This window comes from Callithrix jacchus, chromosome 12 (assembly GCF_049354715.1).
Source record: "Callithrix jacchus isolate 240 chromosome 12, calJac240_pri, whole genome shotgun sequence".
Lineage (NCBI taxonomy): Eukaryota > Metazoa > Chordata > Mammalia > Primates > Cebidae > Callithrix > Callithrix jacchus.
The window spans coordinates 56516437-56532655 of NC_133513.1; the positions used below are offsets into that span (position 1 = coordinate 56516437).

Sequence of the window (16219 nt, forward strand, 5' to 3'; positions counted from 1 at the left end):
AGGCGGAGGTTGCAGTGAACCGTTATTGCGCCACTGCACTCCAACTTGGCGACTCCGTCTCAAAAAAAAAAATTATAGTTTTTTGAGACAGAGCCTCACTCTGTTGTCCAGGTTGGAGTGCAGTGGCATGATCTCAGCTCACTGCAGTCTCTGCCTTCCAGCTCCAAGTGGTTCTTGTGCCTCAGCCTCCCAAGGAGGCAGGATTATAGGCAGCTGCCACCATGCCCAGATAATTTTTGTGTTTTTTAAAAATTTAAATTTAAATTTTCTGGATACACATGCAGGATGTACAGGTTTGTTACATAAATGTGTCCCATGGTGGTTTGCTGCACCTATTAGCCCATCACCTACATATTAAGCTGTGCGTGCATTAGCTGTTTATCCTGATGTTCTCCCCACTCTCACACAGATCCTAGTGAGTGTTGTTCCCCTCCCTGTGTCCATGTGTCCATGTGTTCTCATTGTTCAGCCCCTATTTATAAGTGAAAACATGTATTTGGTTTTCCGTTTCTGTGTTAGTTTGCTGAGGGTACGTAAATGGAAATTGAAGTAATTTTTTTTTTTTTTTAAGACAGTCTCACTTTGTTGCCCAGGCTGGAGTACAATGGTGTGATCTTGGCTCACTGCGAACTCTGCCTCCCGGGTTCAAGCAATTCTCCTGTGTCAGACTCCCGAGTAGCTGGGATTACAGGTGCCTGTCACTTTGCCTGGCTAATTTTTGGTGTTTTTAGTAGAGACGGGGTGTCACCATATTCGCCAGGCTAGTCTTGAACTCCTGACCTCAAGTGATCTGCCCACCTTGGCCTCCCAAAGTGCTGGGATTACAGGTGTGAGCCACCATGCCTGGCTGAAGTAATTTTTATATTTTTAGTAGAGATGGGTTTTACCATGTTGGCCAGGCTGGTCTTGAACTTCTGGCTTCAGGTGATCCTCTTATCTCAGCCTCCCAAAGTGCTGGGATTACAGATGTAAGCCACTATGCTGAGTCTTTTTTTTTTTTTTTTTTTTTTTTCAGACAGATCTCTTCGTTGTCCAGGTTGGAGTGATCTTGCTCACTACAGCCTCGATTTCCCAAGCTGAGGTGATCTTCCCACCTCAGCCTCCTGAGTAGCTGCGACCACAAGTCTGAGCCATCATGACCAGCTAATTTTTATATTTTTTATAGGGACAGGGTTTTGCTATGTTGCCCAGGCTGGTCTGGAATTCCTGACCTCAAGTGATCTGCCTGCCTCAACTTCCAAAGTGCTGGGATTACAGGTGTAAGCCACCATACCTGGCTTTATTTTTTGAAAAATATTTTATTTTTTGTAGATGTGTAGTAGGTGTCTGTATTTATTCAGTACATGAGATGTTTTGATATGGGCATGCAATGCATTATAATCACATCATGTAAAATAGGAAATTCATCCCCTCAAGCATTCATTGTTTGTGTTATAAACAATTCAATTATATTGATAGTTATTTTTAAATGTACAATTAAATTATTGACTGTAATCACCCATTTGTGCTATCAAATACTCCCTCTTATTCTTTCTTTCTATTTTTTTTTTTTTTTGAGACAGAGTCTTGCTCTGTCGCCTAGGCTGGAGTGCAGTGGTGCAATCTCGGCTCTGCAACCTCTGTCTCCCAGGTTCAAGTGATTCTTGTGCCTCAGCCTCTAGAGTAGCTGGGATTACAGGTGGGTGCCACCATGCCTGGCTAATTTATATATATATATATAAATTTTTTTTCTTTCTTTTTTTGAGATGGAGTTTCGCTCTTGTTGCCTAGGCTGGAGTGCAATGGTACAATCTCGGCTCACAGCAACCTCCGCCTCCCAGGTTCAAGCAATTCTCCTGTCTCAGCCTCCTGAGTAGCTGGGATTTCAGGCATGTGCCACACACCAGGCTAATTTTGTATTTTTGGTAGAGATGGGGTTTCTCCATGTTGGTCAGGCTGGTCTCGAACTCCCAACCTCAGGTGATCCTCCTGCCTCAGCCTCCCAAAGTACTAGGATTATAGGCATGAGCCATCACACCTGTCCAATTTTTAAATTTTTTTAATAGAGACAGGGTTTCACCATGTTGGCCAGGCTAGTCTTAAACTCCTGGCCTCAACTGATGTGCTGCCTTGGCTTCCCACAGTACTGGGATTACAGGCGTGAGCCACTATAGCCGAGCTTTCTATTTTTTTTTGTACCCATTAACTATCCACACCTCTCCCTACTTTTCTCTTTTGACTAATTGGAACTCTCTCTATGTATCCCTGTATGTTTAACATACTGCACATATTTTCTACAATCTGTTGCATTATCGATAGTGTCTGTTGATGTGCTAAAATTTCATATCTCTCTTTTTTCTTAATGGTTTCTGGGTTTGGAGGCTTGCTTAAGAAGGCTCTCTTCATCTCAAAATTATAAAAATATTTTATATATTTATTCTATCTTTTCACTAGCTTAATATATTTAGCTGTTTATTGATTTGGAATTTATTTTTATATGTTTTGGAGGTTTTCTTTTACTCTTTTTCAACACAAATATGCAGCTGACCCAAGCCTATTTGTTTTTTTGTTTTGTTTTTTTTTTGAGACGAAGTTTCACTCTTGTTACCCAGGCTGGAGTGCAATGGCATGATCTCGGCTCACCACAACCTCTGCCTCCTGGGTTCAGACAATTCTCCTGCCTCAGCCTCCTGAGTAGCTGGGATTACAGGCATGTGCCACCGTGCCCAGCTAATTTTTTGTATTTTTAGTAGAGACGGGGTTTCGCCATGTTGACCAGAATGGTCTCGATCTCTTGACCTCGTGATCCACCCGCCTTGGCCTCCCAAAGTGCTGGGATTACAGGCTTGAGTCACCGCGCCTGGTGACTATTTGTTTTTTTTTGAAATGGAGTCTAACTAGAAAAAAAAAAAAAAGAAAAAAAAAAGAGAGATGGAGTCTAACTCTGTCACCTAGGCTGGAGTGCAGTGGCACAATCTTGGCTCACTGCAACCTCTACCTCCCGAGTTCAAGTGATTCTCTGCCTTAGCCTCCTGAATGCTGGGATTATAGATGCCCACCACCTTGCCCAGCTAATTTTTGTATGTTTAGTAGAGATGGGGTTTCACCGTCTTGGCCAGGCTGGTCTTGAATTCCTGACTTTGTGATCCACCGCTTGGGCCTCTCAAAGTGTAGGGATTATGGGTGTTAGCCACCGCGCCCAGCTGAATATCTAATCTTTAATGATATGAAATCTTATCCTCATCATGTTCTCAATTGCCATATATCCACCATGTATGTATGCAGGTATGTATGCATGTGTTTCCTTTTTTTTTTTCTCGGAGATAGAGTCTTGTTGTTGTTGCCCAGGCTGCAGTGCAGTGATGCTATCTCAGCTCACTGCAACATCTGCCTCCTGGGTTCAAGTGATTCTTTGCCTCAGCCTCTCAAGTAACTGGGGCTACAGGTGTGTGCTACTACTCCTGCTAATTTATTGTATTTTTGAGAGAGACGGGTTTTCACCATGCTGGCCATGCTAGTCTTGAACTCCTGACCTCAAGTGATGTACCTGCCTTGGGTGCTGGGATTACAGGCATGAAGGATTGTGTTGGGATTATAGGCATGAGCCACTACATCCAGACTGCGTGTGCTTACTTTTGAATGTCCCTGTTCTTTTCAGTTGTTTATTCCTGGACCAATACCATACATTTTTTTTGTTTGTTTTTTGAGACAGGGTATCACCCAGGCTGTAGTGCAGTGGTGCAATCATGGCTCACTGCAGCTTTGACTTCCTGGACTTTGACAGTCCTTCCACCTTAGCCTCCCCAGTGGCTGGGACTACATGTGTATGCTACCACTTGTGGCTAATTTTTGTATTTTAAGTAGAGATGAGGTTTTACCATGGCCTAGCTGGTCTTGAACTCCTGACCTCAAGTGATCCATCCTCCTCGGCCTCCCAAAGTGCTGGGATTACAGGTTTGAGCCACTAAATCCTTTATTATTATTATTATTATTATTTATTATTTTTTTTTTTTGGTGTTCCAAGGATTTTTTTTTTAATGTTTAGGTATTTATTTATTTATTATACTTTAAGTTCTGGGGTACACGTGCAGATCATGCAGGTTTGTTACATAGATATACACATACCATGGTAGTGGTTTTCTACATCTATTGCCCCATTATCTACATTGGGTATTTCTCCTAATGCTATCCCTCCCCAATCCCCCCACCCCCTGCTATTCCTCCCCTACCCCCCATCCCCCAGGCCTCAGTGTGTGATATTCCCCTCCCTGCGTCCGTGTGTTCTCATTGTTCAACACTCACTTATGAGTGGGAATATTCAGTGTTTGGTTTTCTGTTCTTGTGTCAGTTTGCTGAGAATGATGGTTTCCAGTTTTATCCATGTCCCTGCAAAGGACATGAACTAATCTTTTTTTATATCACTGCTTAGTAGTCCATGGTGTATTATGTGCCACATTTTCTTTATTCAGCCTATCATTGATGGGCATTTGGGTTGGTGAAGAGGCTATGGAGAAATAGGAATGCTTTTACACTGTTGGTGGGAGTGTAAATTAATTCAACCGTTGTGGAAGACAGTGTGGCAATTCCTAAGGATCTAGAAATGGAAATACCATTTGACCCAGCAATCCCATTACTGGGTATATACCCAAAAGATTATAAATCAATCTGACGCATACACACATATGTTTATTGAGGTACTGTTCACAATAGCAAAGACTTGGAACCAACCCAAATGCCCATCAATGATAGCCTTGATAAATCCTTTTGTCAATTATAATTTTTTTATTTGATTATTTTGGGGTTTTTTTGTTTGTTCGTTTGTTTTTTGAGACAGAGTCTTGCAGTCTTGCCCTGTCGCCCAGGCTAGAGTGCAGTGGCACGATCTTGGCTCACTGTAACCTCCACCTTCTGGGTTCAAGCGATCCTTCCACCTCAGCCTCCCTAATAGCTGGGACTTCTAAATAGTTGATTCTTCCCTTTTAGGCTTCCAAGTAGCTGGGATTACAGGCATGCACCACCACGCGCAGCTAACTTTTTTGTATTTTTAGTAGAGATGGGGTTTCACCATGTTGGCCAGGCTGGTCTCAAACTCCTGGCCTCAGGTGATCCTCTCGCCTCAGCCTCCCCAAGTGTTGGTATGAGCCACCACACCCAGATCTTTTGGATTTTCAAGATAGTCATATTTCTAACTGTTCATGTGTTTGCCTATCTTTTTTTTTTTTAATTATTCTTGTCCCTATCTTTGTTTTGACATATGCCATTTTTTTCTTATTTTGACTTGTTTCAAATCTCTTTATAGTAAAAATATTATTTTTTTTTTTGGTAGGGGTGACAGGGTCTCAAAAAAAAAAGAGGCTAACTGGTAGGCTGGGTGGGTGCGGTGGCTTACACCTATAATCCCAGCACTTTGGTAGGCTGAGGCAGGTAAATCACCTGAGGTCAGGAGTTCAAGACTAGCTTGGCCAACATGGCAAAACTGTCTTTACTACAAATACAAAAATTAGCTGGGTGTGGTGACATGCACCTGTAGTCCCAGCTACTCAGGAAGCTGAGGCAGGAGAATCACTTGAACCCGGGAGGTGGAGGTTGTAGTGAGCCAAGATCATGCCACTGCACTCCAGCCTGGGTAACAGAGTGAGACTTTGTCTTCAAAAGAAAAAAAAGAGGCTGGAGTGCCGTGGCACAGTCACCACTCACTACAGCTTTGACCTCCTGGGCTCAAGCAATCCTCCTACTTCAGCCTCCTGAGTAGCTGGGACCAGAGGCACGTGTCACCCTGCCTCGCTAATTTTTTGTATTTCTTGTAGAGCTGGGGTCTTACCATGTTGCCAAGGCTGGTCTCAAACTCTTGAGCTCAAGTGATCCTCCTGTCTTGGCCTCCCAAAGTACTGAGATAACAGGTGTGTGCCACCATGCCCAGCCAAATATATATACATATTTTTGAGACAGAGTTTTACTCCTGTAGCCCAGGCTGGAGTGCAATGGTGCAATCTTGGCTCACTTAAACCTCTGACTCCTGGGTTCAAGCAATTCTCCTGCCTCAGCCTTCTGAGTAGCTGGGATTACAGGCATGTGCCACCATGCCTGGCTAAATTTTTTTGTATTTTTAGTAGAGACGGGGTTTCTCCATGTCGGTCAGGCTGGTTTCAAACTCCCAACCTCAGGCGATACGCCTGCCTCGGCCTCCTAAAGTGCTGGGATTACAGGTGTGAGCCACTGTGCTGGCCGTGTCTCCCAGGCTGAAGTGCAGTGGCAAGATTTCTGCTCATTGCAATTTCTACCTCCAGGGTTCAAGGATTCTGCCTTAGCTTCCTGAGTAAGTGGGGTACAGGCATGCACCACCATGCCCAGCTTATGTTTGCAATTTTAAAAATATATTTATGTATCTTTGAGACGGAGTTTCACTCTTTCACCTAGGCTGGCACACAGTGGTGTGATCTTGGCTCACTGCAACTTCCACCTTTCAGTTTCAAGCAATTCTCCTGCCTCAGCCTCTCAAGTAGCTGGGGTTACAAGCGCCCACCACCACGCCTGGCTGATTTTTGTATTTTTAGTAGAGATGGGGTTTCACCATGTAGGCCAGGCTGGTCTCGAACTTCTGACCTCAGGTGATCTGCCCACCTTAGGTGATCTGCCCGCCTCAGCCTCCCAAAGTGCCAGGATTACAGGTGTGAGCTACCGTGCCCGACCTATATTGTACTCTTGTAAAATATATTTTTATTTCGTGGTGACCTGTCTGTAGGTTCATTTTTTCTGGGATGTGAAAGTTGTTTTTTTTTTGTTTTTTTCTGAGATAGAGTCTTGCTCTGTGGTTCAGGCTGCAGTGCAGTGGTGTGAACTTGGCTCACTGCAACTTGTGCCTCCTGGGTTCAAGCGATTCTCCCATCTCCGCCTCCCAGGTAGCTTGGACTACAGGTGTGTGCTACCATGCCCAGCTAATTTTTGTAATTTTAGTAGAGTCAGGGTTTCACCATATTGGCCAGGGTGGTCTCAAACTCCCGACCTCAGAAGATCCACCTGCCTCGGCCTTCCAAAGTGCTGGGATTACAGGTGTGAGCCACTGCACCCAGCCTCATGGGTAGAGTTTATAGAAAAAGGCATTCTCTATGGAAACAGAACTTATTTGTATGCCATTGTTTCATTTCTGACCTGGGCTCAGCTTTTATTTCTCTATGTAGATCCATTTCCTTTGGTGGTACATCCGGTCCTGGATGTTGTTCCCCGGTCAGAGCTCTATAGCGCCAAAAGAAGATAAGTCCTTTGATTCTCTTTTGTCATTTCTTTCAACTCCTTATTTTTCTTTACTCATGGTCTTTGAAGACCAGAAGGGTGTTTATGAACAAATGGGAATTCTTTATGTTTTCCTTCAGTGTTAGGGGAACCCCAGGGAGAGGAAATATCATTTTAGCATTGGATTTTCACCTTTCCTGGTGCCCAGTAGGTCTAAGGAAACATCAGGTTTATTTTACAGATTTGAAATAAGAGACTTTGTAATTAAAAAATTAAGCTTTAGACCACTCAGTGTTTTAGAGTACTTACTGATGTCTGTAATACATACTTCTAGGGCCTATGCCTTTCCATATAAATTTTATTTATTTTTTACTATATTTTATTTATTTATTTTTTGAGATGAAGTGTCACTCTGATCCCCAGGCTGGAATGCAGTGCTACAATCTTGGCTCACTGCAGCCTCCACCTCCTGGGTTTCAAGCGATCCTTCCACCTCAGCCTCCTGAAAAGCTGGAACTACAGGCACGTGCTAGCATGCCTGGTTAATATTTTGTATTTTTTAAAAAACATATTTGTATTTTTAGTAGAGACTGGGTTTCACCATGTTGGCTAGCGCTGGTCTCAAATTCATGGGCTCAAATGATCTGCCCACCTCGGCCTCCGAACATTCTGGTATTACAGACATGAGCCACCAAGCCTGGCCAAATTACTAAATATTTTTGAACTTCACTTCCCTTATCTGTGAGATTAGGATAATAATAACCAACTTGAACAAATTAAATGAAGTGATAGATGTCAGTTCTTAGCACAGTAGCCATAATGTAATAGGCACTCTAAATTTCAGTTTTCTTTTTCCTGTCATTGAATTGTTTTAAGTTTTAAAAGATAGTGATTATAAATTACTTTGTAAAGTGTATACAGTTATTTCAAATAGTGTTCATGTTTGTGTCAAAAACAGTCTAACTCTAGTGCAGAGAAAAACAAAAAAACAGTAACTCATTTTGGTTATGTTGGTATAGGAGGGAAATGTAGGGAAATTAGACAGTAGAGAAAGTCTGAATAACTTGTTGACCAATATCATGTGGCAGAAACTATGCTTAATGCTTTGCATACAGTAACTCACTTAATCCTTACAACTAAGTTAAGCGCATTTCTTCCTCTGAAGATTAATTCTTAGGTTTTTTTTTTTTTTGAGATGGAGTCTTCCTCTGTCCCCAGGCTGGAGTGCAGTGGCACGTTCTCACCTCACTGCAACTTCTGCCTACCAGGTTCAAGCAATTCTTGTGCCTCAGCCTCCCGAGCAGCTGGGGTTATAGCACATGCCACCATACCTAATTTTTTTTTGTATTTTTGGTAGAGACAGGGTCTCACCATGTTGCCCAGGCTGGTCTCAAACTCCTGGGCTCAAGCTATCCTTCTACCTCAGCCTCCCAAAGTGCTGGGATTACAGGCATGAGCCACTGTGCCTGGCCAATACTTACTTTCTACTTCCTGCCTCTAGAAGTATATTAGCTGCCCTGAATATATAATAGGTTCTTCAGTTGTATGAACCTGTTCAGTTAAGAGTAATGAATTTGATGCTTGTTAGTCTTTTTCAACAAATATCACCGATAAGGCTTGAGTTGTTTTTTGAAATGAAAAAGTAGCACATTGTTTGAACTTGAATTTAGAGTGTTTCTCACTTAATCCCATATACTGATCAGACTAAGAGATGGTCTCTTGCTGTGTTACCCAGGCTGTACTCGAACTCCTAGGTTCAGGTAATTCTTTCCCACCTCAGCCTCCTGATTGGTTGGGTCGACAGGTGAGCAGCATCATCCCTCCTTTGTGTTTTAATTAGTTCTCTTTATTTTATTATTTTATTTTTTTGAGATGGAGTCTCACTCTGTTGCCAGGCTGGCATGATCTCAGCTCACTGCAAACCTCCGCCTTCCAAGTTGGAGCAGTTCTCCTGCCTCAGCCTCCTGAGTAGCTGGGATTACAAGCATGCACCACCACAGATGGCTAATTTTGTATTTTTAGTAGAGATGGGGTTTCCCCTTGTTGGTCAGGCTGGTCTCAAATTCCTGACCTCAGGTGATCTGCCCACCTTGGCCTCCCAAAGTGCTAGGATTACAGTTGTGAACCACCTTGCCCGGCCACTGTTTTTTTTTTTTTTTTTTTTTTTTTTTGACAGTAGCCATTCTAATAAGTATGGGGTGATATCTCACTGTGGTTTTGATTTATTTTCTCTAATGATTAGTGATCTTGAGTGTCTTTTCCTGTGTTCATTGGCCCATTGGCCACTGGCATATCTTCTTTGAAGAAATGTCTGTTCAAGTCCTTTGTTTATTTATTTATTTTATTTTTGAGACAGAATGTTATTCTGTTGCCCAGGCTTCAGTGCAGTGGTGCTATCTCGGCTCACTGCAACCTCCGCCTCCTGAGTTCAAGTGATTCTTCTGCCTCAGCTTCCCAATAGCTGGGATTATAAGCGCGTGCCACCATGCCCAGCTGATTTTTGTATTTTTAGTTAGAGATGGGGTTTCATCATGTTGGCCAGGCTGGTCTCGAACTCCTGACCTCAAGTGATCTGCCCGCCTCAGCTTTCCACAATGCTGGGATTACAGGCATGAGCCACTGTGCCGGCCCTTTGTTTATTTTATTTTATTTATTTATTTTTTTGAGATGGAGTCTTGCTCTATCGCCAGGCTGGAGTGCAGTGGCACTATCCTGGCTCACTGCAACTTCTGTTTTCTGCTTTCAAGTAGTTCTCTTTCTCAGCCTCCCGAGTAGCTGGGACTACAGGCATGCACCACCACACCCGGCTAATTTTATTTTTTTATTTTTTTTATTTTTAGTAGAGACGGGGTTCCACCATGGTGGCCAGGATGGTCTCAATCTTTTGACCTCGTGATCTGCCCGCCTTGGCTTCCCAAAGCGTTGGGATTACAGGCGTGAGCCACTGCGCCTGGCCCATTTGTTTATTTTTTTAATTGTTGTTGTTGACTTGTAGTCCTTTTTTTTTTTTTTGAGACTGGGATTTACTCTGTCACCCAGGCTGGAGTTGAGTAGCATGATCTTGGCTTACTGCAACCTCTGCTTCCCGGGTTCAAGGGAAGCATTCTCTTGCCTCTGCTTCTCGGGTTCAAGAGAAGCATTCTCTTGCCTCAGCCTTTCAAGTAGCTGGGATTACACGTGTGTGCCACCATGCCCAACTAATTTTTCTTCATTTTAGTAGAGATGAAGTTTCACCAGGTTGGCCAAGCTGGTCTCCAACTCCTAGCCTCAAGTGATTAGCCTACCTCCCAAGGTTCTGGGATTATAGGTGTGAGCCAAGGTGCCCAGCAGGAGTTCTTTATGTTTTTAAAAAATTTTATTATATATTATATAAGACATTTAAAAGAATAATATAGTAAACATCTTTGTAACCACCATCTAGCAAATTAAAAATTAGTAAATTAGTTTGACCCTGAGTTTCCCCTAATTGATGACAAGTCCCTCACCAAAGGTAACCAGTAATTTATTTGATTGATGCTCCTTCGACAGCCTGTTAGTGTATTAGAAGCTTGTCATGACTGAAGTAAAAATACTGCAAAGGTCAAGGGGAAGGCTAAGATGGGATGAGTTCTTCTTAGATTTTTGTGTTGCTGTTATCCAAAGCCCAGTTCAACACCCTATCAGAGATACTTGCATGTAATAGGTGTACAGGAATGTTTGTTAAATGACTATTTGGAACCCATGTACTTCTGACTGAAGATATTTTTACCAGTATTTTATATGTGTGTGTGTGTATGTGTGTGTGTGTGTGTGTGTATGTGTTTTGTTTTTGTTTTTGTTTTTGTTTTGAGACAGTTTCTGTCACCCAGACTGGAGTGCAGTGGCATGATCTCAGCTCACTGCAACCTCCACTTCCTGGGTTCAAGCAATTCTCCTGTCTCAGCCTCCCAAGTAGCTGGGACTACAGGTGCATGCCACTACACCTGGCTAATTTTTTTTTTCTCTTTTTTTAGATGGAATCTCACTCTGTTGCCCAGGCTGAATGCAGTGGCATGATCTTGGCTCACTGCAACCTCCGCCTCCCGGGTTTAAACGATTCTCCTGCCTCAGCCTCCCGAGTAGCTGGGATTGCAGATGTGTGCCACCACACCTGGCTATTTTTTCTATTTTTAGTAGAGATGGGGTTTCACTATATTGGTCAGGCTGGTCTAAAACTCCTGACCTTGTGATCTGCCAACTTCGGCCTCCTAAAGTGCTGGGATTACAGGCATGAGCCACCGTACCAGGCTAATTTTTGTATTTTTATTAGAGATGGGGTTTCACCATATTGGTCAGGCTGGTCTTGAACTCCTGACCTCAGGTGATCCACCCACCTTGGCCTCCCAAAGTGCTGAGAGATTACAGGTGTGAGCCACTGGGCCTGGCCACTATTATGCTATTTTGACATGAAGTGAAGTTTACACATCACTGTGTTAGGATTACTGTATGCTTTACCAATAAATAAACAGCTATGGCAGAGTAAATATTTTCTTTTTCTTTTTATACTTTTTTTTAAACACAGAGTTTCATTATGATGGCCAGGCTGGTCTTGAACTCCTGACCTTCGGTGATCCACCCACCAAAGCCTCCCAAAGTACTTGGATTGCAGGTGTGAGCCACTGCGCCCAGCCAATGTTTTCTTATTTATTTATTTAGAGATGGAGTCTTGCTCTGTCACCCAGGCTGGAGTGCACTGGCATGATCTCGGCTCACTGCAACCTCCGCCTCCTGGGTTCAAGCGATTACCCTGCCTCAACATCCTGAGTAGTTGGAATTATAGGTGTGCGCCACCACACCCACCTAATTTTTTGTATTTTAGTAGAGACAGGGTTTCATCCTGTTGGCCAGGAGGGTCTCGATCTCCTGACCTTGTGATCCACCAGCGTCAGCCTCCCAAAGTGCTGGGATTACAGGCATAAGCCACCGCGCCTGGCCAGAGTAAATGTTTTCTTAGAGATAGTAAAACTGAGGGCAAACCTGAGTGGGAGCATGTTAGCTCTAAATACATATAGTACATTTATCTGCCTTGGCTAATTTAACTTTTAGATAGGGCAAATAGAATAAGGCAGATGTTGAGGTGTTGCATTTTCGGTGCAGAAAAATGGTTGTACATTCTGAAATAAGGCATGATTTTGGTAAGATCTGACTGCGGGCAAGGGGCTGTTGAAACAAACAGTGCAGTGTTTCTAGGGCAGTGGTGAAGGACTTAACCTCCATTATAGCTGAAAATGAAGTTCTCTAACAAAGCCATAGTAGCAGCAGCAGCAGCAGCTGTTGCCACTGCCACCTGCGTTCAGTGGCTGTGTGAGGTGGCTAGACCAGGAAATGATTCAATGGCACTAAGCATGTATAAGGAAGGACTTATTTTGGCTCGGGTTAAGTGGTTGTACAGGTTGTGGGTGTCACTTTAAACATACAAAGATCTGCTTGCTGGAGGAGGGGCAGCTTCTTGAGGATCAGGTGTGCATCTGAAAGGGATGAGCTCATCCTTCTAACCAGACCTGCTCTAGACGCTGACTGAATGTTTTCTCTCAATTGCAAGTCCTACAGCTGGGATAAGCAGGAAATGATTGACGCTTCAGGCACTTGGTGAGTAGGAAAAAAGAAAAAAGGCTTTTTTGGGGAAGCTTTTAAATGTGTATGTGAATACCAGGTTGAAGGTGACATACACACACACTTGATCTTTCTCTAAGTTGAGGATTGCAGTAAAGTGTATGGTGGTGTTGAGGAAAGAAAAGCTTTGGTGGTTCTAACTTTATTCTCTTTGAGGTGACTTTTCATGACTTAACAATTTTGTTTTCTACACTGTCCTAACTGGTTTCGTTTCTCTAGGAAATAAGAATCTTGAGAGCTCTTTTTTATTTTTTAAGGATCTTCATGGCTTGTTTTGGAGCTTTTATTGATGGAACTTATCCCACAATTGAAGACCTCTGTGTTGGATTTCAGAGCTCCTATACATGATCCTGTTTTGTTTTAATTTACCCAAACTTTCCTATTCACTTTAAGTAAGATTCTTTAAAGTGAACTTGGTTTAGAAAAGAAATATCAATTATTTATTATTTATTCATTTATTTGTAACCTTTATTTTAGGTTCCAGAGTACATGTGTAGGTTTGCTGTATATGTAAATTGCATGTCGCAGGGGTTGGATGTACAATTATTTCTTCATCCAAGTAATAAGCATAGCACCTGATAGGTAGTTTTTTGATTCTCACTCTCCTTCCAACTTCTACCCTCAAGTAGGCCCCAATTGATTATTATTTTATTTTTATTTATTTATTTATTTATTTTTGAGACGGAGTTTCCCTCTTGTTACCCAGGCTGGAGTGCAATGGCGTAATCTTGGCTCACCGCAACCTCCACCTCCTGGGTTCAGGCAATTCTCCTGCCTCAGCCTCCTGAGTAGCTGGGATTACAGGCACGCACCACCATGCCCAGCTAATTTTTTTGTATTTTTAGTAGAGACGGGGTTTCACCATGTTGACCAGAATGATCTCGATCTCTTGACCTTGTGATCCACCCTCCTCGGCCTCCCAAAGTGCTGGGATTACAGGCGTGAGCCACCGCGCCCAGCCTGGTTATTATTTTAAATGGAACTTTTTATTTTGAGAAAATTCTAGATTTATACAGTTATAATAAATAATAATAATATTGATCTGATGTACCACTTACTGAGTTTCCCCCAATGGCAATATCTTCCAAAATTATAATACAATTTTATAATTAGGGTATTGACATTGGTACAGTCAAGATACCAAATATTTTCATCACCACAGGATCTACCATGTTGTCGTTTTATAGATACTCCCACTTCCTTTCCACCCCTACACCTTTCTTTCTTTTTTTTTTTTTTTTGAGATGGAGTCTTGCCCTGTTGCCCAGGCTGGAGTGCAATGGCGAGAGCTCGGCTCACTGCAACCTCTGCCTTTCAGGTTCAAGCGATTCTTCTGCCTCAGCCTCCCTAGTAGCTGGGACTATAGGCGCCCGCCACCATGCCCGGCTAACTTTTGTATTTTTCGTATAGCTGGGGTTTCACCATATTGGCTAGGCTGGTCTCAAAGTCCTGACCTTGTGATCTGCCTGCCTCAGCTTCCCAAAGTGCTGGGATTACAGGCATGAGCTGCCACATCTGGTCCCCTACACCTTTCTTAACTCCTGTGAACCGCTAATGAAAAAATCAATTTTTAGCAGAGAAAATTTTATGTGCAATCCTGAGAAATTTTGTATTCAAGATCCACATGGCCTTATGAAAAGAGCCCTTGGGCCGGGTGCAGTGGCTCACGACTGGGGGACTGAGGAGGGCGATCACCTGAGGTTGGGAGTTCGAGACCAGCCTGACCAACATGGAGAAACCTTGTCTCTACTAAAAATGCAAATTAGCCGGGCATGGTGGCACATGCCTATAATCCCAGCTATTTGGAAGGTTGAGGCAGGAAAATTGCTTGAACCCAGGAGGCAGAGGTTACCTTGAGCTGAGATCATGCCATTGCACTCCAGCCTGGGCAACAAGAATGAAACTCCATCTCAGAAAAAGAAAAGAGCCCTAAACTGCAATTGATTTTGGTTCACTGTAGCTCTTTACCTTTGGCAAATAATTTTAATTTCTCTGTGCTTCTGTTTCCTTATCTATACAATGGGATAGTGGTATATTAATTTCTATCTAACCTATTTTGCAGGATTTTTGAGAAACTGTAAAGCTCTTTCAAAAAATAAGCATTATATACATTATTATTAGCAGTAGGGATAATTGTTTTCAAACTCGAAAGTATATTGCAAGTTAAAAACTGGAAACTGTAGCCCAAGATGCTAAAAGTGAATATTTTTAAATGAATTTAAGTCTTAAAGCTCAAATGAATTACATTTCAGGGTGCTGAATTAACTGGCTGATGATCTCAGAGCCACTGTTGTTAATCTTTGAGAAACCATAAAGACTAGAGAGAGACAAATGTCTTGATATCCAAAAAGAGGAAAAGAAAGTACATAGACCTGTAAAGTTGTTAAATTTTGGGAAAATTCAATTATAAATGATTAAACATGATATAGAGTATTAAGAAAAAAGTATGGGTTGATTGGTCATAACAAATTACTTCTATTTCTATTTTTGGATTTCATTACTTCTATTTAGGATTAAGAGGTTTGTGGATCAGGGGATTATTCTAGATAGAGTGTGTCAAAATCCCATCAATTTCACAGTCTTTCATGTGGCTGATAATGTGGTGATACAAATTTTGTTGACTGGTTAAGAGAATGTGTCAGACATTGAATAACTGTACCTACCGACAATCTTGATTTTACCAGGAAGGTCCCTGATAGATTATTCTTATTTTTTCCATTGGCAGTCAGTCTTCATGGGTTATTTTTTAAAGCATGTTAATCAGATATGTAAGAATTTGCAAAGCTACAGAGGTAATTAGATGAATAAAGTTTTAAAAAGTATATCCATAAGATGACATTGTGAGCCCAAACTGAAATTAAATTTAACAGGGATAAGCCCAATGTTTAAATTAAAAATGTCAAATGTATAAGAGCAGAATGAGGGGCTGGGCTGGTGGCTCATGCCTGTAATCCCAGCACTTTGGGAGGCTGAGGTGGGCGGATCACGAGGTCAAGAGATCGAGACCATGGTGAAACCCCATCTCTACTAAAAAATACAAAATTAGCTGGGTGTGGTGGTGCGTGCCTGTGGTCCCAGCTACTTGGGAGGCTGAGGCAGGAGAATTGCTTGAACCTGGGAGCTGGAGGTTACAGTGAGCCAAGATTGCGCCACTGCACTCCAGCCTGGTGCCTGGCAACAGAGCAAGACTCTGTCTCAAAAAAAAAAAAAAAAAAAAAAGCAGAATGAGGAAGGGCTGGTTGGGGAGCAGTTCATGTGAAAAATACCTAGGAATTTTCGTTAGCTATAAATGTTGCTAGCAGGAGCTGCCTACAATGTGGCTGCTAAAAACACTTTCAACAAGGAGTTTATCCAGGTCACAGAAGTATTGGTTCCAATA

The 16219-nt window shown here is 42.4% G+C and overlaps 1 protein-coding gene across 18 annotated transcripts in view; it reads left to right on the plus strand.

Annotated features, from left to right (window-relative positions):
- Positions 1 to 16219, plus strand: part of USP54 (ubiquitin specific peptidase 54) — a 130777-nt gene that overhangs the window by 9624 nt on the left and 104934 nt on the right. For 2 of the 18 annotated variants that reach the window (XM_078345545.1, XM_078345549.1), the window contains exon 2: positions 12770 to 12816. The exons of the other annotated variants lie outside the window; for them this stretch is intronic. The gene's annotated coding sequence lies outside the window, so the exon portion shown is untranslated. The remainder of the gene's footprint in view (positions 1 to 12769; positions 12817 to 16219) is intronic. 18 annotated transcript variants of the gene reach the window in all.